This window comes from Monodelphis domestica, chromosome 2, assembly GCF_027887165.1.
Source record: "Monodelphis domestica isolate mMonDom1 chromosome 2, mMonDom1.pri, whole genome shotgun sequence".
Classification (NCBI taxonomy): domain Eukaryota; kingdom Metazoa; phylum Chordata; class Mammalia; order Didelphimorphia; family Didelphidae; genus Monodelphis; species Monodelphis domestica.
In genome coordinates, this window is record NC_077228.1 from 283,473,211 (window position 1) to 283,501,019 (window position 27,809).

The window sequence follows — 27,809 nt, forward strand, 5'->3', positions numbered from 1 at the left end:
TAATTAGACATTAGATCACATCCTTAGACACTGAGACAACATCACCTAGGCTCATTAGTTGTCCATGGGAAGCAGGCAGGGCCTCACCTGTCTTACTCCCCCTACCCCCAAAGACAGTAAACTCATTTTTAGAGGCAGGGGCTGTGTCTGACATTTCCTTGTGCTCCAACTCAGTCCAGCTTCATTTCTTGGAGACAGCAAGCCCCTAAGAAGTGTCTGTTGATAGACAGGCCACACTGTCCAATGGAAAGAACCTTAGATTTTAAGTCAGAAAACCTGGATTTGAATCCTGTTTCTGTTAGCTGTGTGAGCTTAGGCAACTCAATTACCCTTTCCCAGCCTAAATTTCCCATCTGCAAAATACAGAGGAGATTGGGGTTCTTAATCTCTTTTTGTGTGACAGTTCCCTTTGGCATACTGGTAAAGCCTATAGAATCCTTCTTAGGATAATGTTTGTTTTTTTCAGGGTTATACATTTATTATCACTCAAAACCTATTTCCATATTATTCATTTTTTAAGAGAGTCATCTTATAAAACTCAAACTTCAAATCCTTTACCCATATAATCATGTGATAAATCATATATTTTCTTCTGGATTTCTACTCCCACAGTTCTTCCTCTGGATTTGGATAGCATTCTTTCTCTTAAATCCCTCAGAATTGTCCTGGATCATTGTACTGTTGTTAGTAGTAAAGTCTATCACATTTGATTGTTCCACAATGTTTCAGTTACTGTGTATAATGTTCTCCTGGTTCTGATTATTTCACTTTGCATCAGTTCATGCAGGTCTTTCCAGTTCTTATAGAAATCGATCAGTTCATGTAGAATAATATTTTTAAATGAATAAAAAGAAAATATGTAGGATTAGAAAGGAAAACAATTATAATGAAATAGTTATTCCCTCCAAAAGGTTTTTAAAAATAATATAAGTTCACAGAGTTTAGGTTAAGAACCTCTGGTCTAAAAAAAAAAAAGAACTTCTAATCCAAATAATCTATAAGGTCTCTTACAGAAGCAAATCCTATGATCAAGACTGATACAGAGAAAAGACACTGCCACCTTCTCGACTTATGTGATCCTGGGCAAGTCCCTGAGCTTCCTTGGGCCTCAGCTTCCTTATCTGTAAAATGAAGGGAATGGCCCCCAGTGGCTTCTGAGGTCCCTTTTAAACCTAGATCAGAGAAAGAGTCTTTGATCTGTAAGGCACCTTCCTGTTATAGTTACATTAATTCTCTAACCCTCATATTTACTCTAGGCTAAGCACTACCCTTCCTTCCAATCTCCCAAGTGTATTCAAAAATCAGTGGTAAGCAGTATCCAAGCCAAGATTTGGTCACTGAGGGCTGGGGCTGGTGATAAGCCTGATGCCTCTCTCTTGACTTCCTCTCTCCACTAAAACCAGTGCTGGTTCATCTCTGGCACAGTACCCCAAGCCATAGTTCTCCACCCTTTGCCCAGGCTCTCCCTAGCCTTAATTCTCTTTACCAGGTCTCCCTTAACCCCCACTTTGCCATCTAGGGAAATCCCAGAGTCCATTTAGTTGGTCAAGGCTCCTATCTCTTTCACACCATCCCTCCCCTACTGACCAATGGCAGTACTATGTACCTTATGTCCCCTCCCTGGCCCACCAGACAGGGAAAGGGATACCCTGGATGGGGATGTCCAGAATGCTCAAGTCTATGAGGCTCTGGAGCCCAAGGTCAGCAGCCCCACTCAATGCCCAGACATCCCTCAAGGCCCTCCCTGGGGGCCCAGAGTTTCCTCATTTTTCTCAGGGTGCTATTTCTCACCCACCCTCTACTGGCTCCATCAAGACAGGAAGTTGCACAAGCTGTTTCAAGCTACAAATGTGACCACAGATTACTAACTGGGCAGCCTGAGCCACAAGCCTGGAAGACTTTGAATACTCATTGGCCCTGAATTCAAATCTTGCCAGCTCCAACGGGCCCCAGGGACCACTTGCAAGAGGTACCCTCAATCCCAATGCCAAGTCCTATCCAGAAGACAGCCTTAAATCCTCTTCATCCAATACTCTGGCCGAAGTAACCATTTGAACACCCTGCTCTGTACTTTTGTGGCTCTCAATGTTGGTACCTCCAGAGGCCCTGCCTGAGTGTCCCTTGACTCCCATTGCTCAGAAAATGAATGGAAACTGAGGCTCCAGGAATAGAGAGATAAGAGTTTAGCTTAAGTCAGTTCCTTGGCCAGAGTCTGATCAAACCATAGGACCAGTTTTCCCACTCACTGGTCCTTCTTCAGACAGAGCCACACTCCCCTCATCTCCCAGCACCAAATCCAGGTGACCAAGACTGAGAATCTGCCACCAAGAATTGGGCCTTGGGTATCATAAAATAATAATAAAAGTAAGATCTGGAATGTATATAGTGCTTAGGTTGCAAAGGTTTGCAAAGCACTTTACCTACATTACCTCATTTAATCATCACAACAATCCTAAGAGGTAGCAGTTGAGCCAGGGTCTCATTTTTAGTACAAATCATCAATTTTCTGGCCTCTCTGTGTGGAAACTCCCTTCACAGTCGCAGATCAGCAATTCCTCCAGAATTTCTAGTCTTAAAGAGTTGCCTGGCGTCACTGAGATATCAAATGACTTGCAAGACTCCAATCCCAGCTCTTTCTGAACTTGGAAGGCGGCCTCTTCTTTTGACTATCATGAGCCAACTCCCAAGAAGTAGTTACTGCTTTTATTATTCCCATTTTACAGATGAGGAAATCATTACCATCTTCAAGAAATCTTGAACAATCTTGACATTCATAACATCAGTAAGAACCAATAAACATTTAAAGGGGGGTACAAAAAGAGACAACAGTTCCTACCCTAGAGGAGCTTAACAATAGTCATTTTATAGGGCTTTAAGGTTTGCAAAGTGATTTGCAAAACAATTTCATTTGAACCCCACCTCAAGGGAGTGGCCTGGAGAGTGGAGCAGAGTTATTATTAATGCCATTTTTCAGATAGGGAAATAATTTCTGTCTTCAAGAAATCCTAAAAAAAATTATAATAATAATCAATCAATAAACATTTATTAAGTTCTTATTATATGCCAGGCACAGTGGATACAAAAAAAAAAATTGTCTCATTTGATCCTCACAACAAACCTAGAGAGGAGGGGGTTTAGGAATTTCTGTCCTGGCTTGACTAGACTTTTTTTCTTCTTACTCTTTTGTTACTGTTACCGGGGATGCTTCTCTTGAAAGACTATAGAAGGAGAAAGAGATGTGTCTAGAAACAAAGGTTATCTTTTGGTTTTTTTTTTTGTAAAGTGTAGATGACATTTTGTATCCATTATTCCCCTCCTCTCTAAGGAGGGAAGGAGTTCATTTTTGTATCCATGATTCCCTTCATCTCTAAGAAGGGAAGGAATTAGGGTTTGATAGATAGGACAGTGGGTAGATCACCAGGCCTGAAGTCTTGGTTGAAGGTCTTGGGTTCAAATCTAGCCTCAGACACTTCCTAGCTATGTGATTCTGGGTAAGTCATTTATCCTCAGTTGCAGAGCCCTTCCACTCTTGTGCCTTAAAAACGATATTTAAACTTTGTATCCTTTCTAAGACGGAAGAAAAGGAAAGAAGAAGAAAGGAGGGAGTTGTACTCTCTGCAAAATTTTAATGGAAATAATCTAGACACCATCATGGTGAAGATAAGATAAGGGAACTAGTTTTTGCAAATGTTCTCCAGCAGAGCACATCTGCCCTGTCATACAGCCTGGAAGGGAGGGATATTTCAAGATCCCATCACTTCTGGTTTCTGGTATCCATACAATGTCCATTGATCTAGAGAACAGCTGTTAACCTGAACAATGAGGGGTCTACCAGATTCAGGGGAAGAAAAAGGTAAGAGTCACTCAAGAGAGAAGAGCATGACTAGGTTGTCAGCTGAATTCCTGGGGGAAGAAATCATAGATTCGCAAATGTATGAAAGTAGAGATGAGGAAACTGAAGCCAAAAAAAATTTTTTTTTACTAACTCCCTAATGGTCACATAGCTAAGGGTCAGCTCCTGGATTTGAATCTAGGTTTTTCAATTCAAGCATTCTTTCCATGGAACATTGCTTCATATGAGATCATAAAATTAATCAGATAATGAATACAGGCCATCACAAAAGATGAAAAAGCATCATTTTAATCATTCAAAATCAAAAGGCTTTTGCAAGCAAAAAATCTATCCAGGAGGAGAAGAGAAATTGTCAGTTGGGGAGAAAAACTCGCATCAATTATCTCTGATAGAATTTGATAGCATATATATATATATATATATAAGAAGGTGCTATAGCCTATCAGCAAAGCAAAATCTCAGTAGCAGTCTTCTCTCACAAGGATCAAGTGAATTGCAAAGTGTTATATGTGTCAGCTATTATTAAAATTATTTTAATTAAACAATATAGAAAATGGGGGGGAGACCTCAGTAACACAAGGGGAAAGTGAACTGTGAAAACCCAGAGACATTTCTCTTCCAGATGGGACAGCTTTCCAAATTTGTATTGGTCTGGTCAGTCACAGCCAAACACACTGTACCTTGACCTCAACATCATGATGTCTTTGTTCTTTAGTTATTTTTCAGTGGTGTCCAACTCTCCATGGGATTTTCTTAGCAAAGATACTGGAATAGTTTACCATTTCCTTCTCCAGCTCCTTTTATAAATGAGGAAACTGAGGCAAACAGCATTAAGCATTAAGCCCATCTAGTCAGTGTCTCAGGCCAGATTTGAACTCAGGAAGATAAGTCTTCCTGACTCCATGTCTAGCACTTTATTCCCTTTGCCACCTACCTGTGATGTCATTGGTCCTCTTCAAAAAGGAAGGATAAAAATAACATATCGAGAGAAGTAACACAAATCTATAAGACTAAGAACTATTCTCCAATGGATATGATCAAAAGAGTCCTCAAAAAATTTGCAAACTCTTAACAACCAACTAATCCATGTACTGATAGACAGTTACACTGCTTTTGCTGAATTGAGGTTTTTGTTGTTGGTTTTTTTTCTTCTTTATTTTTTCTTCTTTGTTATAAGGACTGTGAGTAGCTCACCAAGGAGGGGAAGGGGGAACATATTCAGAAATAAAGGTGGCATAAAAGCAAAAGACAACAATAAAATTTTTAAATTTAAAAAGATTGGGGGTCGGGGTAGGGCACAGCTCGGCAGCTCAGTGGATTGAGAACCAGACCTAGAGATAGGAGGTCCTAGATTCAAATTTGACTTCAGACACATCTTATCTGTGTGACCCTGGGCAAGTCACTTAACCACCATTGCCTAGCCCTTGCTACTCTTCTTTCTTGAAACAAATACATAGAATTGATTCTAAGGTGGAAGGTAAGGGTTTAAAAAAAAAACAAAGAGTATCAGGTTTTGAAGAGTCATTTAGTCCAATGTATATTTGAAAAACAAAAGATGAAGAAGGATTGTGGGGAAAATGGAGGAATAAGACAATAAATTGCCTGACTTTCCCAAACTTCCCTCCAAATAACTTTAAACAACACTTCAAATTAAATTTTAGACTGGTAAAAACAATAAAAAGTCAGAGTAAAGCAGTTGTCTGGACTAAAATAACTTAGAAGGATGTTTGGAAAGAACTAAGCTACCAAGTTGGTGGTCTGAAGAGGAGTGAAGTACAGATACCACCAAGTCAACAAATAGCAAGTCAGAAGTGAGTTAAACTTCTGAGTTAAACTTGAGTTAAACTTGAAAAGGAATAAGGTAAAGAGAGAGAGAAAAGGATTAAGAATGGGGGGAGGGGGCAGCTGGGTGGCTCAGTGGACTGAGAGCCAAGCCTAGAGATGGAGGATCAGAGGTTCAAATATGGCCTCAGACACTTCCCAGCTGTGTGACCTTGGGCAAGTCACTTAACCCCCATTGCCTAGCCCTTACCACTCTTCTTCCTTGGAGCCAATACACTGTATTGACTCCAAGACAGAAGGTAAGGGTTTAAAAATAAAAAAGAATGGGGGGAAATAGTACAGAGGGAAATCTATAATTAATATTATAAATCTAAATGTGGATGGGATGAACTTATCCATAAGACAGAAAAGGATAGCAGAATGGATCAAAACCCAGAATCCAACAATACATTGTTTATAAGAAATACATCTTAAAATGAGAAAGACATGAATAGAGTAAAAATAAAAGGTTGGAGTAGAATTTGTATGGTTTAGCTGACGTAAAAAAAAAAAAGCATGGGTAGCAATCATAACCTCAGACAAGGTTAAAGATGAAATAGATTTAATTAAAAGAGATAAACAGGGAAACCACATTCTGTTAAAAGGTATCATAGGTAACAAAGTAATAGCAATACTAAAAATACATATACCAAATGCTATAGCATCCAAATTTATAAAGGAAAAGGTAAAGGAATTACAGGTGGAAATAGATAGCAAAACTGTAAGAGTGGGCATCTGGAGAGAACTGAACAGAAATGGAAAGGAATATACCTTTTTCTTGGTGGTACATGACACCTTTACAAAAACTGATCATGCATTAAGGCAGAAAAACTTTATAGTCAAATGCAGAAAAAGCAGAAATATTAAATGCTTCCTTTTTGGATAATAATACAATAAAATTATATTTAAATAAAGGTCTGTGGAAATACAGATTAAAATTAATTGAAAACTAAATAATCTAATCTTAAAAACAAAAGACAACAATAAACATTTTTAATTTAAAAAAGATGGAGGCAAAAAAAAATTCCAAGTTGGAAGAGTCATTTAGTTCAATGTGTATCTGAACCAGATTCCTCTTGACAATAGCCTTTCACTTCTGTGGCCTCAGAGCCACTTCCTGGCTCTGTCCTTACCATGCTTCCTCTATGCAGACCACTTTGATCTCCTTCCTTTTGGTAATTGAGGCACCTCCCCTGTGTCCTTGGGCTCTGATAGGTCAATTTTGACCTTATCTTAATGGGGTACATGGCCTCTCCTTCAGTTCAAAGCCTATTCCAAGATATTTCAACATATTCTACCCCCTTTTCAGCTCCATTTATAATTTGTCTTCCCCCATTAGGATGCATTTTTTTTTAGATATTTTATTTTTCCAATTATATACAATAACATTTTCTGGAATGATAAGATCAAAATTGTCTCCCCCCTCCTTCCTTCCCTCCTCCTGGAGATGGTAAGCAATTTGATCTAGGTTATACAAGTATTATCATGTAAAACATATTTCCATATTGGTCACTGTTGTAAGAGGATACTCATATAAAACCAAAGCCCCCAAATAAAGACACAAATAAACTAAAGTGAAAAAATAGTATGGTTTTGATCTGTATTCTGACTCCACCAGGTCTTCCTCTAGAGGTGAATAGCATTCTTTGTCATAAATCCTTCAGAATTGTCCTAGATCAGTGTATTGCTGAGAGTAGCTCAATCTTTCATCTTATAATCTTACTGTGTACAATGTTCTCTTGGTTCTGCTTATTTCATTCTGTATCAGTTCTTGTAGGTTTTTCCAGCACTTTCTGAAATCATACTGTTCATCATTTCTTATAGTACAATAGTATAGCATCACCATCATATACCACAATTTGTTCAGTCATTCCTCAATTGATGAGCATTCCCTCAATTTATATTCTTTGTCACCACAAAAAGAATTGCTATAAATATTTTTGTTAAAGTAGGTTCTTTCCCCTTTTTTTATGATCTTTTTGACAGAGACCCAGTAGTGGTGTTACAAGATCAAAGGGTATGTACAGTTTTATAGCCCTTTGATCATAGTTCCAAATTGTCTTCCAGAATGGTTGAATCAGTTCACAACTCCACCAACAATGCATTAGTGTCCCAATTTTGCCACAGGATGTAAGTATCTTGGAGGCAGGAACTATCCTTTTTTAGTTTGTGCAGAGCCTGGCAGATAGCAAGTACTTAATAAATGCTTTATCTACGTAGTTGTCTAAAGCCCTCAAGTCATTAAAAATTTGCTGTCTCCTAAAACAGCCCATCCCACTTTTTTATAGTTCTATTTGGAAACTTCCTTATGTTGAATTTAAATCTTCCTACTGGAAACTTCTAGTTCCATTCTCTGAGGCCAAGCTGACCAACTCTAATCCCTCTTCTATAGGGCAGCTCAGCAAATATGGAAAGAGTCAGTATGTCCTCCTTATGCTTTCTCTTCTCCAGGATAAGAATCTCTAGTTCTTTCAATCACATATGCTCATTGATCTAGAGCTGGAAGGGATCTCCAAAGTCATCTAATTGAACCCCCTCATTTTATAGACAAGAATATTGAGGCACAGGGAATTCAAATGATTTGCCCAACCTGAAAAAGTAAGGACTCCTGTCACAATTGACCCTATGGGCCAAAATAAATGAATTAAGATACTGCCTATAGAATTATTTTGGAGGCACAGAGGTCTCCCCCTCTTTGAGAAAAAAACCCCAAACAAATCTGATTTCAAAAGAAAACCTCATTACTTTTGGCTCAAAAAAATTTCCCTCAATTAAAAGCAGAAACTCCTGAGATGGGTCATAGAAGGAACCATTACCAATCACTTATCTCAGAATGAATGAATCTAGAAGATTCTTTCCTGATAACAGACTTAGATAGAAGAGAGGAATGCATTAGGTTTCTCTTATCTTCTATCAGTAAAGAGGGGTCAGGGTAAAAGAAGCAAAATGGGAAGGGTGGGGACCTAGAAGAGACCCACCTACTACCAGGAGGGCACTAGGACTAGAACTGAAAGGGGACCTTAGAGATCATCTGGCCCAGCCCTCTCATTTTACAGATGAGGAAATTGGGGCCCAGAGAGGGGAAGTCATTTGCTCAAGGTCACAAAGGTAGTAAGTAGCAGAGTCAGGTTTCCAAGCCAGCTTCTGGGACTCAGAACCAAAGTTCTTTTTCAATATGCCATTCTGCACACTTCCTGGGGAGAGTGGGCCTTCTTAAAGGCACAAAGAATGTGTCACAGTCGAGGCTGCCCATCTCCCCTCACCCCTCACTCTAGGACCAAGGTACATTGTCTGAGAAGGGCTTGACGGGGTGGAAGGGGTTCTGGGTTTCTTGCCCTCTGTTTCCCAATTACTAATCTAGGGAAGAACAGGACAGAGGCTGGCAAAGGGGCCCCAGATAAGGGGCATAATAAGGCTGGTTTATCACTCCATTTTATCAAGCCTTAGTCCAAGGAACAAAGTCAGATGTGGTTTGCTCCAACCCTGAGCTTTCCTCAGAGCCCCTCACTTCAAGAGTCTTCACCAAAGGGCCAAGAGGCATAAAGGGCCCTCTGAACTTGGCCATCTCACTTCCCTCTAGGCAGCAAGATGCCTCTCCCTCTGCCTCTTAGCCTAGACTGGAGCCTATGCAAACTGCTGAGTCTGAAGCCCAGAGTCACCTGACTCCTCAAGCTGGGCTTGACCTATGGTCGGAGCCCTGGGACCATGGGGAAAGAGGCAGGGGAGAGCTCCCTCCCATTGCTGAAAGCCCTTCCCTCCCCTCAAGACATAATGGCAATAATGATACCTTTCTATTCTTGTATCCCATTTTTCAAGGTACCCATTATTTCATTTCATCCTCACAACAACCCCCTAAAGAGAGGTGGGGCTGGTTTTATTATCCCTGTTTTAAATGAGGAAACTGAGGCCTAGAAACATAAGTGACTCATTCTCAAAGGCTACAAGGGGAGCTGGTGGCAGAGCCCAGTGCTGACCTGCAGGATGCAGGGCTAGGCTCGTGCCACCTCAAAACTGGAAAGGTCATCAGACCAAATACATCTATAGCTGAGACCTCAGAGGCCCTCCAATCCAAACCTCTTATTTTACAAATGGGGAGTCCCAAAGGAGGTTTAAGTAACATGCCTGAAAGTCACATAGGTTGGAAGAATCAGAAGCAGAATTTGAACGCATATCCTCTAACTTTAGAGTCAGTATACTTTTCTCTGAACTGCATTGGGGTGACTAGCAGGGTGGGAATCAGGGAGAAACTATACTTGAGGTCGCTCCTAGTTCTCCCAGGTTCTAGTGTCCCTTTCCTTCCCCATCAAAATTTTGTTTTACCTTAAAATTTTGTTATATATATAATTAACTAGGGAGACTATATTTCCTAATAGAATTCAAGCTTCCTTAGAGGTAAAAATGAATACTTTTGTCTTTAGAGCCAGAGTATCGAGAACATAGTAGGCATAAGAAAATAATTTTTTTTAAAACTTGCTTTCTGTCTTAGTATCACTTCTAAGACAGAAACGTGGAAAGGGCTAGGCAATTGGGGTTCAGTGACTTGCCCAGGGTCACAAAGCCAGGACGTGTCTGAGGCCAAATTTGACTCCTAACTCCAAGCCCGGTACTCTCTCAACTAGCTGTCCCAATGGTAGGCATTTAATAAATGCTCACTCATGAATACATGGTCTTCTGAGTCTCCTTGTATTTCCTCAATCCCCACCCCAACTAAGACTGCATTTTTAGGCAGGGGAACCTCAAACTTCCTATGGGATATCTTCCATTAGAGCAAAAATGCTCTCCTCTGATGGTTTATGCCAGGCCCTTCAGGAAGGAATCCTACCCCACTGATGACACTGTATCTCAGAAGGTCAATTCCTAGCTGAGAGAATTCTACCTCAGGCCCCAGATCTCTCACCAGCCAAGGGTAAACAGAGTTTTGTCCCTGGACATGCTGTAGGGAGATAGTGAGGGCAGCCTCTCCATCACCATCACAGACCTTGGCCAGCAACCCTGAATCTCCTCCCCTGAGGTCTTACAGAGCTGAAAGGGGAAACCAAAGCTGGAAGGACTCCCTCAGAGCAATGCTCCATCCTCACCACCACCAGAACAGTGAAAAGGACACTGGGTTTGGAGTCAATTGTGTAAAAAAATAATAATAGTAATAAAATACTAGATTGTGAGTCTGAGGACCTGGGTTCAGAACCAGGCCCTGATACATAATATCTGAATATCTTAATTTAACCCCTCTAAATCTTTGTTTCTTCACCTGTAAAATAAAGGAGTTGGCTTAGATGACTTCCAAGGTTCTTTCTGACTCTAAGGCTATGATCAGAGTCCAAATTCTGGCTCTGATACTTGTTATCTGACAGACTGTGGTCAAATACCTTTACTCTGTTTGAGGCTCACTTTCTTCCTTTATAAAATAAGAGAAAAGGCAGCTAAGTGACTTGGTAGCTTGAGAGCCAGGTCTAGAGAAGGAGATTCTTGGTTCAAATCTGGTCTCAGACACTTGCCAGCTGTGTTACCCTGGGCAAATCCCTTAACCCTCATTGCCTAGCCCTCACTGCCTTGGAACCAAAACTCAGTATTGGTTCTAAGATGGAAGGCAAAAGAGTTTTTAAAAAATAAAATAAATAAGGGAGCTAAGCTAGACGATCTCTAAGTTCTCTCAGCTCTAAATCTGAAGATTCTATGTATAGACATACATCCCTACCTGATCAAGAGGCTCTGAGTCAGTCTTTAAAACTGTACCCTAAAATTAGGCCCTGTACACCTCCTGCCCAGTGCCACACATGAGCTTACACATACACACGTACTCCCTCCTATCTACAATATCCTCAGGACTATTTCACTGTGGCTCTTGGCACCACCTGGTTGGAAGATTAGGTTAGCAATGTGCAGAGTCCCAGGGCATTCCATTCCCAGGAGGTGGTCCACAGCCTGGGGTTAGGGTTCCTGGGAGGTCAATGCATGTCAAAAGTATGACATGAGGAGCTGACGGTTTTGATGAAGGCATATGAGGCAGTGGTTGGCAGCAGTATTAGTTGCCCCCTAAGCAAGAATCCAAAGGGGTTATCCTTAGCTTGGAGAACAGTTTCAGGCCTTTGGTGACTCAATAGCCCATTTGGGACTGGTAGAGAGCATCTAGGACAGAGCTTTACACATAACAGGTGTTCAGTAAATGTCTGCCGTTGAGTGAGTGAATGAACGAAGGATTGAATGAATGGATAAGGGCAGAGGTAACTGCGGGCCATAGGCAGACAAGACAGTTCCAAGGGATTCTGGAACCATGAAGGATAACTGCAGAGATGAGGAGATCTGAGAGAAAGAGAACTGGTAGATATAGGGCTTAGATACTATACTTCTAGGAATCTCCAGCAGTCTCCTAAACAAGTCATGGGGCCAGGGTGAGATTCTGCCACAAAAAAACAAAGTGAATCTGAAGGAGAGGGGAACTATAGAAAAGAGGAAGACAGGGGCCAAAGGAGAGAGGAGGCAAAGGGAGTGGGGGCAGGAAGAAAGGGGCCATGGGGGAGGGGGAAAAGAAACAGAGAAAGGAAGAAAATGGAGACTTGGGGAAAATAGGGGGACATGGAGAGGGCGGTTGAGGGAGAAGAGGAAGAGAAGGACAAAGGAGAAGATTGAGGGAAAAGGGGAAAATGGAAGGAGAAGAGAGGAAGATTTAAAAAGAGAGATGTTTTAAGGAATGACTCTCTGGAACCCAAGGATTTAGGGGAAATTTAGAAGATGTAAAAACAAAAGTTTCCTAAAAATTGTTTGTTTGTTTTTTTAAAGAGGAAGATACAAAGAGAGTTAGAAGGGGGTTGCAGTGAAGAAGGGAAGAGAGCAGGACTGAGGCATATAGGGAAAAGGAAAAATGGGAGAGTGGCGGAAAGAGTAAGTTGATCTTGAGCAGGGTGGGTGTTCTCAGAGCTGTCCTTTAAGGATGTAGTAGGTCAGAGATGGGAGCTGGGCAGGACAGTAGATCATGATTGGCCAAGCCTAAGGATGCCTGAGTCATTGAACTTAATTTAGCACAGGCATCCCAGGCACATGGCCACAAAGACACCAATAAGCAGGCAGATGGATCAGAGGCCATGGTGGCTTCCAGAGTTCCCAAAGGGAGAGGGATTCCCAAGCCCATTTCTCTGTGCCCTTTGTTTCTCAGCCTCAATCCCCAACACAAAGGAAGAGAAGGTATTTGAGGATGGAGGAGAGAGGAAGACAGAAGAGTAATCTGCAGAACTCACAATGGATTGTAGAGTTCATGGAATGAAAGGGTCATAGATTTAGAGCTGAAAGGAATCTTAAGGGCCATCAAGCCCAATTCCTCTCCTTTGATAACTGAGACAATTGAGACCCACTGAGATAAATTACCTTGCCCAAGGTCACATAGGTAACAGGTACTTGAACCTAGGTCCTCTAACTACAAATCTAGTGGAGTTCTTTTTTTGTTCCAGTTCAGGTGTTTTTCAGTCATGTCCTCCATGGCCTCTGATCCACCTCTGCTTATTGATGTCTCTGTGGCCATGTACCTGGGATGCTTGTGCTAAATTGAGTTCAATGACTCTTTGTGACCCCATTTGGAGTTTTTGTGACAAAGATACCGGAGTAGTTTGTCATTCCTTCTCCATAGTATTTTACAGATTAGAAAACTGAGGCAAATCGGGTTAAATGACTTGGCTATGGTCATACAGCTAAAAAGTATCTAAGGCCAGACTTGAATTTAGGTCTTCTTGACTCCAAGCCAGGGGTTCTAGAGCTCTACCTAAACTCTAAAGCCTTTAAGCTAAGTGACAGACACATCTTGGGCCTAAAGTTGAGAACATGTGATGAAATCAAAGCTGCCTTTCAAGCCAATTCAGGCCTACAATTTGAGATAATCCCAAGCAGTGGGGAGATGGGGCCCTTCTGACCCCTGTTGAAGTTGAAAGAGGGTTACAAGAACTGGAAGGGATATCAGAATCCATCTTATCCAAAGATGAGGAAACTTAGTCTGACACAAAAGTGACTTTTCCAACCATGGTTAAACAAAGCTAGTCAATGCTAGAGTGGAATTTGAACCCAGGTTCTCTGGATCCAAAGCCCATGCTCTTTTCTCTAGAGGATTCCATTCAATTTTTCATATTCCTACAAAATTCCATATATTTTTCAGACATCCTAATCTAGTTGGCCCAACAAGACATCCAGCTCTTAGAGGCCAGGGAGCTCTGTTTTTTCTCATTTAATGACAACTCATCTTTCTTTTTATAAAACTGGTTCCAAACCACTTCTAATGAACTTGGCCTTCATCTCCTACTTGGAAAACCACAACCCAAACAAAGAGAAGGAATCCAAATATTATCTCCATTTTTTAAGTGGGGAAACTGAGGATGAATGAAGTCCCTTGTCCATAGTCAATCCCAATTGGGAAGCATTAGTGGAGAGATTAGAACTCAGGTCTCCTGACCTCGGCCCAGTCTAATTTTCTTCTCTAGAAGCCAGGCATAGACATTGGCTATGCAGGTGCTCTGTAATATTTATTTAATGCAATTGAACAGAACAAAGGCAATCTGGTGTTTTGGAAAGAACACTGGGCAGAAATTGGAGAGAGAGCTGGTTCTAGGGGGACCTTGTACAAGTTGCCCCACCTCTCTTGAGCTTCAGCTTTCTTGACAGGAAAATAGATGCCAAAAAGGAATGAATCTCTCTCCTCTGCCCTCCAAGGGAATCAGTCCCCAGAGCTATTACAGCCAGAGACCCCATCCTGGTAAGGGCCAGCTGAAGGTCATCAGAAAGCCCAGGAAGGGAAGAAGGGCAGCAGCCAGGCCCTGGGGCTGGTGTTCTGAAGTGGGCAGGATAATGTATCACCTCCCTGGCCACACTTCTCCCTACAGGGACCACCAGGAGCTGCAGCAGCTGTTGTTTCTGAACCCATAATAAACAAGTCAAAGGACAGGCTGTGACTTCACTCCTTCAGCAGGAGAAAACAAGCCTGTCATCACTCTTCCCCCTCCCCCAACTCCCTCCCTAGAACATCTCCACCAATACACACCTCATAGCAACACAGGGAAGAGAAAGGATGGGAAAGGGAAGGCAGGGATAAATGCAACCTGAGGACGGAGAGAAAGGACCTCAGAATCCATGTAGTTTATCTCCCACAACATTTTACAGATGAGGAAACTGAGGCCCAGAGAAATTTAGGTATCTGCCCCACAGGTGGCAAAGCCAGGATGAGAACCCAGGACTTTGGACTCTAAAATCAACATATCTTTATTCTATTTCTTGTGATTTTGCAGGTGGATTTTGAGTTCTTTAAGGGCAAGGGCTCTATCTCGTATGCCTTCTATTTAGCTCCTACGGTGCCGAGTACAGAGCAGGACACACAGTAGTAGGACTTGATTGAGGGATGCTGAAGTAGAGAAAGTACTTTTCAGATCTGGAGAAGCCCACATGACCCATTCACTTTTGGGGTTCCTTTCCTCCATATTTCCCAAGATAGCACAGTCCCCAATCAGAATCAGAAATCTTAGCAAGTGGAATCGGATTTCTAGAGCTGCAAGAGCCTTCAGAAGTCAGCGTCTAACTGCCTCATCTTACAGAATGGGAAGCTGAAGTCCAGTAAAGATAAAGAGACTTGTTGAAAGGTCACCCAAAGTTTTGGTTTTAAAAAATTATCCTATTTTTAAAAATGAATGATGTGGGGGGATAAAAGGTCACCCAAATAGTAGGCAAGAGAGAGAGGGTTTGAACTCAAGTCCTCTGATTCCAAAGCCAATATATTTTCTTCTTTTTTCCCCCTCAAAAACCCTTACCTTCTGAGGTCAAATCTGAACCCAGGTCCTACTGACTCTAGGCCTGGCGCTCTCTCTATATTGTGCTCCCTAGCTTCCCCTTCTTCTTTCCATGGTATCACAAGGCTCCCCTTTCTTCTTAACTACACTCAGGATCCCAGGATGGCCAAACATTCATAGGCATTTTTTCCTCAGGCACAGAATCCTTCCACTTAAGAGTTGGAATGGGTCTTGAGAACATATAGTCCAATCCTTCTCCCACTTTGCAGATGGAGAAACCGAGAGGTGGTATGAACTATCCAAAGTCAAACAGGGTGTAAGGAAGAGGCAGATTTTAAAATCTGATGTTTAGACTGACCTCTGGTGCTGCTATCACTGTATATTAGGACGCAGGTTCAAATCCCAGCTCTGCCTCATACTGCCCTGTGTAACCTCGGGGCAAATCATTCCTCCTTCCTGAGCCTCTGCTTCTCCTTTTGTAAAAGAAGGGGATGGACCAGATGACCTCTAAAGTCACTTCCAGCTCTAAATTGTTGGCTTTTATGGTCCTAAACATTGGAAAACTAAGGCTCTTGGACCTACCTTGATCATGGGGGCTGAAGCCTGATAAGGTCCTCATCTGAAATATCCCCAGACTTCTGTTCTCCCAAGGTGCTTTTGTATATAAAATGTCTCCTCTTCCTATCCTCACTGCTCTATCTTCTCCCCTCTCCTATGCCCATACTGTCCCAATCCAACAGTCATGAGTAGCCTAATATGGTGGGAGAGTTAGATTCATAGTCAGAGGATCTGAGTTCTAATCCTGATTCTGCCATTAACTCCCAGTGTGACCTTGTACAAATTACTTCCCATCTCAGATCTGCCTCCTCACTGATAAAACAAGGGAGCTGGATTAGACGGTTTCGAAGCTGTAAATCCTATGTTCCCTTCTCCTTATTCTGACCAGGCTTAAATTCCACCAAGGAAAATGATCAGAAACCTTTCCTACCTATTAAGTAAGCACTTAATAAATGTTCTATCTATCTTCTTAACTATTTGTCATCTGTCTTCTATTTCTATTTATTTATCTATCTTCTATCAACTTATCTTCTCTCTATCATATCTCTCTTCTAGCTAGAGATATATTCATCTCCTTATCTAACTATTTTTAACTTTAGCTGTGGTTAGAGATAGGACTTCAAAATTTTCTCCCAATCCCACAGTTAGACATGACCAACCACCACCAAGACAAGCCAATTTAGCTAAAACAGCAAAGCATCCTGGGGAGAGGCAGAATGTGGCATCCACAAGATGAACCAAACCAACACTACCACCTCAACTACTACCTCCCCTCAGATGCCAATGGGTACAGCCCAAGGGAGTGGCCCCAAGAACCTTGGACATGGCAATGTGCTCTGCACCACTGACCTTGTTTCCAATCTGTCCCCCAGAGCCACTGATGAGGGGAGCAATTGATAGAAATAGTCTATTTTTATTGCTACCACCTACACAAATTGTTGACTGATCCCCACCAATGAACACAAGAGCCCTGGGACTGATAGAATCCCTTAGAAGGCAGGTTCTACGTCCACCCCAGCCATTGTAATGGTCAGATATGAGAAGCAACTCCCATGGAGATGCAGCCTCCCCCCCATCCCCCCAACTGCTTCAGCAGCTGAAGTCTGAGAACAGAAACTTCTTACCTCCGAATTCCTTGCTACTGTCAGGTGATCTGATTTCAGCAGGGAACATAGCATTAAAGAAGAGCCATTACCATTGACTTCTCCACTGTACCTAAGGACCATGAGACCTTTTCATCTGACTCACAACCTCTATATGTGTTCACCCTTTAGAATGAGATCTCCAAGAGAGTAGGGCTATCTTACATTCCTTCTGTATATCCCCAGGGCTTAGCACAGGCAGGAAGTACCTACTAAATGTGTTTTCATTCATTTCTGTGGGTAAGATAAATCTTGAGCTTCTGCCCTATCACAGAGAGTCATGTTCTTCACCTACAGATCTATCTCAGCTCAGAGGATTGGTATACTTCATTGAACAGTGGCATGGGGAGGGACCTGGAATGGCCTACAGGAGGCAGAGGCTCTCATCAGAGAGCCTGAACACACCTTGCCCCAAAGGGACTTAAAAGAGAAGAGCTGCTCTACCAAGGTGGTAGGCAACAAGGAATGAGAAATACTGAATATTCTGTCAGATTTGCATGATGTGCTGGTGCTTTGGGGGAACTACTTTTATTCTCCTTGTAAAAATTATTTGATACATGGGATAAGGAGAGGAGGGGGAAAGTGTCTATTCAGAAACAAAAATGATGGGATATCAATACAAATCATAGCTGTTTGTATTCCCAGGTTAGCACAATTTCTAGGGAACTCTAATGGCTTAGAGAAAATAATGTACTGGTACTCCAGATTTTAAATTAAATTCTCTTATTAACTCTCCCCTTGCCTACTTTTAAATTTAACCATCAAAAATCATCTACACCTTTACTTAACCCTAAAGTAGGGAAAGTCCGCAAACTACTTACTAAAGGGACTTGTATCTCCAGAAGCAAGAGTCCAGAAGCAAGTGAAGATGGGAGAGTTAATCCCATCTTCACACACTGAACAACAACCAAGTGTTTAAGGCACTGAGAATAGTGGGGGAAGGGATTTGAATATGCCTTTCTATTGAGTAAGTGTGTGTGAGACAGACAGACAGAGACAGAGAGATAGGGGCAGAGACAGAGAGGCAGAGAGAGACAGAGAGAGCAAGAAAGAGACAGAGAGAGGAGAGGGAATGAGAGAAAAGGAGGAAGGATGTGGGGGAGGGAAGAAAAAAGAGAGAAGGAGGGAGGAAAGGAGAGAGAAAAGGAAAAAGGGAGAGGGGAGGAGGAAGAGAGAGAGTACAGATCTCAACTTTTTTTTTCTTGTTTGTGGATCTTTTTTCTCCCAACTAGACTGTAAATTCCTGTAGCTAGTAAATGTCTTTCAGATTGTCTTGTATCCCCCATCATACTCAGCACCATGCTGGGCACTCAGTAAAAACTGGCTGATTGACTAATAGATCTATTTTCCTGCTCAACTGCAGTGGCATAAGGCTGGAAGGGCCTCCAGAGCAGGGAAGGAAGGAGACAGTGACATGGAGTGGTAAAAGGAGCACTGGATTTGGCAGCAAAGGACCTGAATCTGAGCCTTCATTATAACATTGCCTATTATATTCTTGAGTCAGTGATTTCCCCATCCTGGGGCTCAGTTATCTTATTTGTAAAAGGAGGAGGGTTGGTCCCTTATGGGGATTATAAATTGTGACTTGCCTAGAATCACCCTACTAGCCAGTGTATGAGGCCAAAATTGAACTCCTGACTCTATGAGCCACTAGGTAGCATAATGGATAGAGTGCTGCCCCTGGAACCAGGAAGACCTAAGTTTAAATCTGTACTCAGACACTTGCTAGCTATGTGGCCCTGACCAATTGCCTCAGTTTCCTCATCTGTCAAATGAGCTGGAAAAGAAAATAGTAAACTACTCCAGTATCTTTGCCAAAAAAACCCAAATGGGGTCAACAAAGAATTGGATAGGACTGAAATGACTCAAAAACATCAATGGCTTCTTGACTCCAGGTCCAGCACTGGGTCACCTAGTTATTTGTACACACACAAACATACACACACACATCTGGTCTTAGGCACTATCTAGCTGTGTGACCCTGGGCAAAACCTTTGATGGTCTGACAAAAGGATTCACTGGATCCATTGGAGAAGGAAATGGCAAACTGCTCCAGGATCCATGCCAAGAAAGTTTGGGGGTTCACAAATAGTTAGATAGGACTCAACAACAACAAACAGCAGTTAAGTTTAGCAGTAAATAGATCAAGTAAAAATCTGACCTAATTATTTACTGTGTGACCCTGTGAAGGTCCCTTAACTCTGTTTGACTCAGTCTCTCTACTTCTCAAATGATCTGGAGAAGGAAATGGCAAACCATTCTAATATTTTTGCCAAGAACCCCCCCCCCCAATAGTCATGAGGTCAGACACAACTGAAAAACAATTAACTAAACATCACCCCATCATGTCAGTTGTTACACTGTCCCTCCTGCCTGCCTGAAGATAAAGCATGAATCAATGAATGAATGAAAAAGTATTTATTAAGTTTTACTTTGTGCAAGCATTCTTTCTGGCAGCTGGTGCCACCAGGTATCAAGCTAGCTTCAGCCAGAAGGCTCATGTTCTGATAGGAAAACAGCCACCAGGAGAGGGAGTGCCTTAGGCCTGGGGTAGTAAAAAGAGCTGGGAGTTGGGAGACCTGGGTTCCAGTCCAGGTTCTCCTACTAACTCTCTATGTGAGTTTATGGAAGGTATTTCCCCACTCTGGGCCTTTCTTTAGTTTCAACTCTAAAATGAAGGAGATGTACCAGACCACACATCTCTTTTTTATTTTTATAGATAGCCCCTACTTTCTATCCTAGTAATAATTTTAAGACAGAAGGGCAAGGAAATTGGGGTTAAGTGACTTGCCCGGGGTGACACCGCTAGGAAGTGTCTGAGGCCCTTTATCCACTGAGCTACTATCTCTAAAGTCGGAGTCTCCACCCCGAGTCCTAGCGATTCTGGGATCTTTGCCCCATAGGAGCAGCCTGAAAAGCTGCAAACAGGAGATCTATCACCCTGAGGATAGAGGCTAGGGGAATAGTAACCTCCAGGCTGACCTGGTCACAGAGACCAGCATGCACCTGGGCCCAGGTTGCTCTTTCCTTTTCTATCTCTCCCTTTTCTCCAAACACCTGTAGACCCAAGCTCCTGCTGCAGATGGAGAGGAACCTCAGAGACTGTCCTCTAAGCCCTCGATGAGGAAAGGGACCAGAAAGGAAGTCCAGAAATTGGAAGAGACAAGTATGAATTCAGACACCCTAGAGACAAAATGAGGGGCCGAGAGGGAGTGATATCTAGGTACATCCTAGATATACCGCTGAAGACAGAGGAAAGGGTGGCTCACTCAGAGACCCGAGAAGTAGTTAGGTGGCGCCGGAAAGTGTGACTTGTAAGGAGTAAGGAGAGGGAGTACGAAAAGCCAGGGAGTGAGAGGGTTGTTGCAGAGAGGTCCTGGAGTAGGGATCGGAACTAAGGCCAGGTCGGGGGGCTGACGTAGGGTCTGAAGCTCTTTAGGGCTTTGCCCCGCCCCCAAGAAAAGGTACTCAGCGGCCAGGGCGGGCCGGGAGACAGCAGCGGGAACCTGCTCGCACAGCCCTAAGCGGCCCCGGGGCGGCCGAGCGGAAAGCCATAGAAAGCCTGGGTCTGGGGAGGCGAGAGGGGTGGGGCAGAAGGGCCTCGGGTCGGACTGAGCTCCTGTCATCGGCCCGGGGGACAGTGGCAGGAGAGTGGGCGAATCTCGGCCCCTGGGGAAGCCTGGTATCCGGAATCTGAGGCCTTGGCAGCGAAGTAGGGGCGCACTGATTTAGGGGCGGAGCAGCCAAGACTCCGGGAAGCGGAGGCGCTGGGCCGGTAGGCGGGCGGGCGGGCTAGCTACTTGTTATTCCGGGCTTAGCAGAGAAAGAGAACCCTCCGAGGGAGAGGACGACGGGTGCATTCGTCAGACTTCCCATGCTGGCACCCTTTGGAGACAAGACTAAACGAGATGCATTGGGAAAGAGGGAGAAGACAAGAAAGCTACTCTCTGGGGAAAGGGAGCAACCAGTGAGGAAAACTTGTCCCAGCTTGGGGTGAGGGGAGATGGGGTGGAAAGGCGAAGGGATTGGGGTAGTCCCTTCCTTGCGAGCCCGGCCCCCCGGGTGGGCGGGACGCTACTTTGGGCCCGCCCCCTCTCCCCGGACCATCAGGCGGAGCCTGGCCCGGGCCGGACACAGCCCCCGCACACCTCCCCAGGCCCCCCTTCCCGCGCCCCGCCCGCCCCTTCAGCCCCAGCTGGGTCGCGGGTGGGGTGGAGGGGCGGTGTGGGGGAGGGAGAGGAAGAGAGCTGGGCCACCGTCTTTTCCCGTCTAGTCCCACTAACTCATCCCAAGTTCACTCCCACGCCTCCCGCCCCTTACACCCCGCAGCTCCCCGGGCCCCTCCCGCTTGGTTACATAAGGTCCCGGCGCGGCCGCCCCCCACCCCACCCCCGCCCTGTTCGAGCCCCGGGGGAGAGGCCAGAGCGCCCACCCTACCCCTGGTCTGCGGGACAGCGCCAGCCCCACTGGGACAGAGGGGACCTCGCCTGGTCCGGACCGGGTAGGGGGATTCCCTGTCTCCTCCTCGCTCTCGCCCGATCCAACTCGTTTCCCTCTCTGCCCCAGCTCCAGCCACCTGTCTCCGGTACCCTCGGAAGGCAGGAAACACTCCTGTCCAATGCGATAGCCAGGAATCGGAGTCCCGATTCCGCGGGCCCCCGATCCGGAGTCTGAGGTCCTAGCCCTACCCCCCTCCCCTTTCTCCTTCGGCCCCACTCACCTCGACCTGAAGGTCAATCGGTCCGAGTGGCTCCGACAACTTGTCCAAGTTCAGGTGCCCGGGTTGGGAGCTGGCGCGCGCCCCGCCCCGCCCCGCCGGGGCCTCCTCCGGGCTCGGCGCTGCTGCCCAGGCGGCTCGCCCCGTCCACTGGTTGCCCTGCCGCCGCCGCCGCTGCCGCCGCCGCTGCTACTGCTGCTACGGCTACAGCGGCGGCTCTTCCTCCTGCTCTACCGTTGGGAACCCCGAAGCCGCACCTCCTTCAGGTCTTCTGCAGTCTCCCGCTTTTCTCCCTTCCGCCGTCGCTGCCGCCGCTGCCGCTGCTGCTGTCACCCCGAACCCCGGCGCCCGGGCTCCGGCTGTCACCTTCTAGCCCACTTCCCGCCGCTCCCGGCAGAGGGCAGCACCCGCCCCCTCGGCCTCTTCTGATCCGCCCCGCCCCCTTTGCAGTCTGGGAATCGTAGTCCTCCTGAGCCTGTAGTCAGACTTTGAGGTCAGCCTCCGCAGGGCATATTGGGAGTTGTAGTCCATTCCCTTGTGGGATACTTGAGTTTGGATCCCAGAAGAACGATGTGCTATGTGCATTGTAACTTAAGAAATAAGTGATTTTTAAACATGGAAGGAATCTTAGATATCTCAGACCCAGAGGTCCAGAAAGGGACAGTGACTTGCCCAAAATTATTGTTAGGAAAGAGTGGAAGTGGGATTTGAACCCATGTCTTCCTATGCTACATACTTTTGCCTGCAGACTAATAATAACAGCCAGCACTTCACTTGTGTTATCTGATAGACTCACAACAGCACTTCAGTACTATTATTTCTTCCATTTTGTGGAGGGGAAACTGAGGCAGAGAGGACACATGACTCCCTGAAAGTCACACAGCCAGTAAGTTTTTAATAAGATTTGAACTTAAGTATTCTTGATTCTAGGACTACTGCTCTACTGACTGCTCCACCCAGGCCCTCGAACTATGTATCAGCCTCCAATGGAGAAGTATTTTCTCTAGCCTATCACACCAGCCCCAACCAGCCACATATCCTACTAAATCCTTGTCTAATTCAGAGGAACCAGGATTTTGCATCCAAATTTCTCTTCCTGTGCAACGTTTTAGGAATCAAAGGGGCTGATAGAGCTTTGCGGACTCCTGTCTCTATTACACTACCAGTGGCCACAAGTCATTTGTTCCCACTCTTGTTTTCCCTTTTTTTTTTAAACCCTTCCCTTCTATATAAAGGTTAGGTGATGGGAGTTAAGTGACTAAGGCACAGGGTCACACAACTAGGATGTGTCTGAGGCCAGATTTGAACCCAAGACATCCAGGTCTGGTGCTCTATCCACTGAGCTACCTAGCTTTGCCTTTAACTAGAGGTGAGATCTCACACAAGTCATGAACCTCTCTGGGTCTTAATTTTAAATGAGATTCGATGACCTCTACTACCTACATTTTAGAAACCTAAGAGATTAGTTCTGACTTGTACTACTTCCCTTTCTGGGTTGTTGTGTGAGGTTGTTGTGTAACTTCATAAATGTTACATGTATTGTCACCTGCTTTCTTCTCCCATCTACCAAAAAAAAGGAAAAAAACAACGTGGATAGCTCTTTATTGCCTCTAGAACAAAGTACAAAATCCTCAGCCTGTCTGTTAAAGCCTTCACAATCTGGCTCCCTCCTTCCCATGTCATTTGAGTTCCTATTAGACCTCTTCAAGAATTTGTGTTCTCTCTTAACAAACCCCCATCTCTCTGTATTTGAACTATCGGCTGGGAGGCACTCTTTCCTCATCTCCATCTCTGAGAATCCATTGTTGTTCATTGGTTTCAATCTTAATCTTTGTGACCCCATCTGGGGTTTCCTTGGCAAAGATACCAGAGTAGTTTACCATTTCCTCCTCCAGCTCATTTGACAGATGAGGAAATTGAAGCAAGCAAGGTTAAGTGATTTGCCCAGGGTCATGCAGCTAGTAAGTGTCTGAAGTCAAATTTGAACTCAGGAAGATAAGTTTTCCTGACTTCTAACTTGGATTTCTATCCATTACACCACCCAGCTGTCCCCTGAAAATTCCCAGCTTCCTTCAAAGCATCACCTACACCCTCTTTACTTCTCCTCCTAGACCCACTGGCTCTCTACTTTTTTTAAATACTTGAAATAACTTTTATATTTTACATATTTTTTATATTTAATTTTTTTTGTATTATATCCCACCCCCTATTAGAATGTAAGGTCCCTGAAGGCAGGTGCTATTTTGGTTTTTGTCTGGGTCCTGGCATGGATCCTTACACCTGGTTATTAAATAAAACAGAATGATAATTATTACTCATGAGGTCTCTGGGAGAGAGAACCTGTAGGTTGAGGGTCTTGGTCATGAAATACATGCTCCCCAGCCTCCAAGTTTATTGACTCCAAATCCATAATTTTTTCTTTTACACCATTTTTCTTTTAAAAAAAAAACTCTTGAAAATAAGGAGATGCCCTTTAGTTGGGGAATGGCTGAACAAATTGTGGTATATGTTGGTGATGGAATATTATTGTGCCCAAAGGAATAATGAACTGGAAGAATTCCATGTGAACTGGAATGACCTCCAGGAATTGATGCAGAGTGAAAGGAGCAGAACCAAAACATTATACAGAGAGATGGATACACTGTGGCACAATTGAATATAATATATTTCTCTACTAGCAGCAATGTAATGATCCAGAACAATTCTGAGAGACTTATGAGAAAAAATGCTATCAACATCCAGAAACACAGAAGAAAAACATTTCCTTGATCACATGGTTTGGTGGGGATATGATTGGGGATGTAGACTCTAAACAATCTCCCTAGTGTAAATATTATCAATAATATGGAAATGGATCTTGATCAATGACATAAGTAAAACCCAGTAGAATCGCGTTTCAGCTGGGGGTGGGATGGGGGTGAGGGGTGAAGGAAAGAACATGAATCATGTAACCATGGAAAAATATTCTAAATTAAATAAAATTTTTCAATTAAAAAAACCTTCATCTTTTGTTTTAGAATTGATACTAAGCATAGATTCTAAGGCAGAAGAGAGATAAGGGCTGGGCTTGTGTTGACAAACCTATGGCACACATGCCAGAGGGGGCACTCAAAGTTCTCTCTGTGGGCACCCGAGCCATGGCCCCAGCATAGAATTCAGTTTGCCAGAGTTTGTTACTAGAAAGCCAGGCTGTTTGGGCATACAGTCTCTAAAAGGTTTGCCATCCCTGGGGTAGGGAATTGGTATTAAGTGACTCATTGAGGATCACACAGGAAATATCACACATAGGAAATGTTTGAGGTCAGATTTGTACCCAGGCTTGGCACTATGTCCATTGTGCTTCCTAGCTGCCTCTCTACTATACCATCTTAAAGAGAGCTGGAAAGACTTGCCCAAGGCCAACCATCACATAAGCTGGAGCCTTGGTACTTTCCGTGTCTGACAAATTTTATTCATCTGTTTCTCACAATGACCCTGTGAAGTAGGTTGTATCAATATTGTGACCTTTTTTTTAATTTTTACAAAGGAATAAACTGAAACTGGAAGGACTTGAAGTGAATTACTCAAGTTTACGTAGCTAGTATGTGGCAAAATCAAAACTTGAACCTAGGTCTTCTGACTCCCCAATTTTCTCTGAGATTACCACCAGGTTTTTTATGTCCAGGATTCTCTGTTCTTTTCTGCAGCCTCTGGGGCAAAAAGTCTTTCTCTTCCAGTCCCAAATTAGTTCTAGCTGGGTCTCCAAATGAGGAGATACTTCCTATTCTGTCCTTAGTCATTTCACAATCCAAATTGGATTTGGGAGGGAGATGATGAAGAAAGGCAATGATACTCCTTTCTAAATGGTCATGGTCTTCCCCCCTCTTCCCTGAGATTCTGAGTAAGCCAGGAATCATGCATGTTCTGGCCTTCCCAAGAAGTGGGTTAAAAATCTGTGTGTGCCCGTGTGTCCTTATATCTGTGGCTAATAAGCTCAAGTAGTTAGGACAAGATGCTAATGTTGTTTTCTCGTTTTAATTGTGTCTGACTCTTCTTGACCTGAATTTGGGTTTTCTTGGCAGAAATACTGGAGGTGGTTTGCCATTTCCTTTTCCAGCTCATTTTACAGTTGAGGAAACTGAGGTAAATGGGGTGAAGTGACTTGTCCAGGTTCACATAGCTAGGAAGTATCTGAGGCTATATTTGAACTTTGATTCTTCCTCACTCCAGACTTGACACTCAATCTACTGCCCCTGGTGTTATAAAATAGAAAGTGCACTGGATTGGGAGGCTTGGTTCAAAACCCAGCTCCATTCTCTTTTGTGACTTTTGGTAAATCTCTTCTCTAGACTGGAAATTTTTTTTTTCATTCTCATAATAAAGTACCTAGACCAAAGAACTATCTTCCAGCTCTCAATTCTATGAATCCAATAACTCAATTTACTGAATTCTGTCCCCCAATGGCCAATTTCCATCTTGAAAAATCTGGCCCTAGGGTAGCTAAGTGGCACAGTAGATAAAGCACTAGATCTAGAGATGAGAAGTCATGGATTCAAATGTGAACTCAGATACTTGCTAGCTGTGTGGCCCTAGGCAAGTCTCTTAACTCCCATTGCCTAGTTCTTACTGCTCTTCTACCTTGGAACCAATACACAGTGCTGATTCTAAGAGAGAAGGTAAGGGTCACACAACTAGGAAGAGGCTGAGGACAGATTTGAACCTAGGACCTTGCATCTGTAGACCTGACTCTTTATTCACTAAGCCACTCAGCTGCCCCCACAGTATTAATTCTGAAACACAGGATAAAAGGGTTTTTGGGGGGGAGGGGGTGAAGAATTGACACTAAGTCAGAAGGTTAAGATTTAAAAACTTTTAAAGAAAAGAAAACCTCTGCCCTTGATTACATGAAGGAATAAGTGATTACCTCAGATCAAATCCATCAATGTTACCAAAATCCAGCCTTAGACACACATTAGCTGTGTAACCTTGACAAGTCACTTACTTCTCTGTGACTGCAGAATCCAGTTTCGTGTCATATGCATGCTACTCCCTTTTGTGTTATTCACATCTAATCAAACTGCACTTCTGTCTCACTTATCCATCCTGTCCTTTCTCAACTAGGTCTTGGCATACCCTCAGATAATATGATGTAACAGGGAAAGAATACCAGGATTTTGTGCCAGATGTGAGTGAGCATCCTGGCTCTGCTATTTACTAGCAGTGCGATCATTTGGTGAGTCATTTAATAATTTTAGGCCTCTGTTTTTTCATCTTCAAAATGAAGGGAATTGTACTAGCTTGTCTCTAAGGTCCCTTTCCATTCAAAATTCTGTAACTCTTTGCTTGTGTCCCACACCCCTGCCTGGAATGCACCCCATTTTCAATTTGTTGAAGACCTTTTCTTCTCTTACAGATGCTACTTATTTTGTGTAATTTTTCCTGAACCTCTTCCTCTGCCTTCCAAGTAAAAATAAACTCTTCCTCCTCTCATTTTTCATAGCCTGGAATGCTTTCCTTCCCCATCTTTATCTCTTTATCATTTTTTTTAAACCTTTACCTTCCACTTTAGAATCAATGCCATGTACTGGTTCTAAGGCAAAAGAATGGTAAGGGCTAGATAATTAGAATTAAGTGACTTGCCCAGGGTCACATATTGGGTATGTGGTATTGGGTAAAATGTATTTCTGTACCCATCTGTGTACGTATGTGTATTTTTCCTTCTATGAACTATTTTTCAGATGAGAGTGAAGTTTAAACATCTGCCACTCTCCCCTTTCCCACTGCCTTCTTATTGCTTAAACTCTTTTTGCTCATACTATTTGTCAGATAATTTTCCCCATTCTTCTTCCTTCTTCCCATCTTTCCCAGGGAATTCTCTTCCCCATCCATCCTGATCTCCTTTTCAAATCATCTGAATACAACAGAATCACACCCAGAACCTCTGTCAAATGATTCTGATCCCTGCTGATGATAAAGTTCTTTTA

At 43.6% G+C, this 27,809-nt stretch overlaps 1 protein-coding gene across 1 annotated transcript in view; it reads right to left on the reverse strand.

Annotated features, from left to right (window-relative positions):
• TFEB (transcription factor EB) overlaps positions 1-22,245 on the reverse strand; it is an 87,902-nt gene extending 65,657 nt beyond the window's left edge. The window contains exon 1 of the mRNA XM_056818212.1: positions 21,850-22,245. The gene's annotated coding sequence lies outside the window, so the exon portion shown is untranslated. The remainder of the gene's footprint in view (positions 1-21,849) is intronic.
• Positions 22,246-27,809: the final 5,564 nt, after the last annotated feature.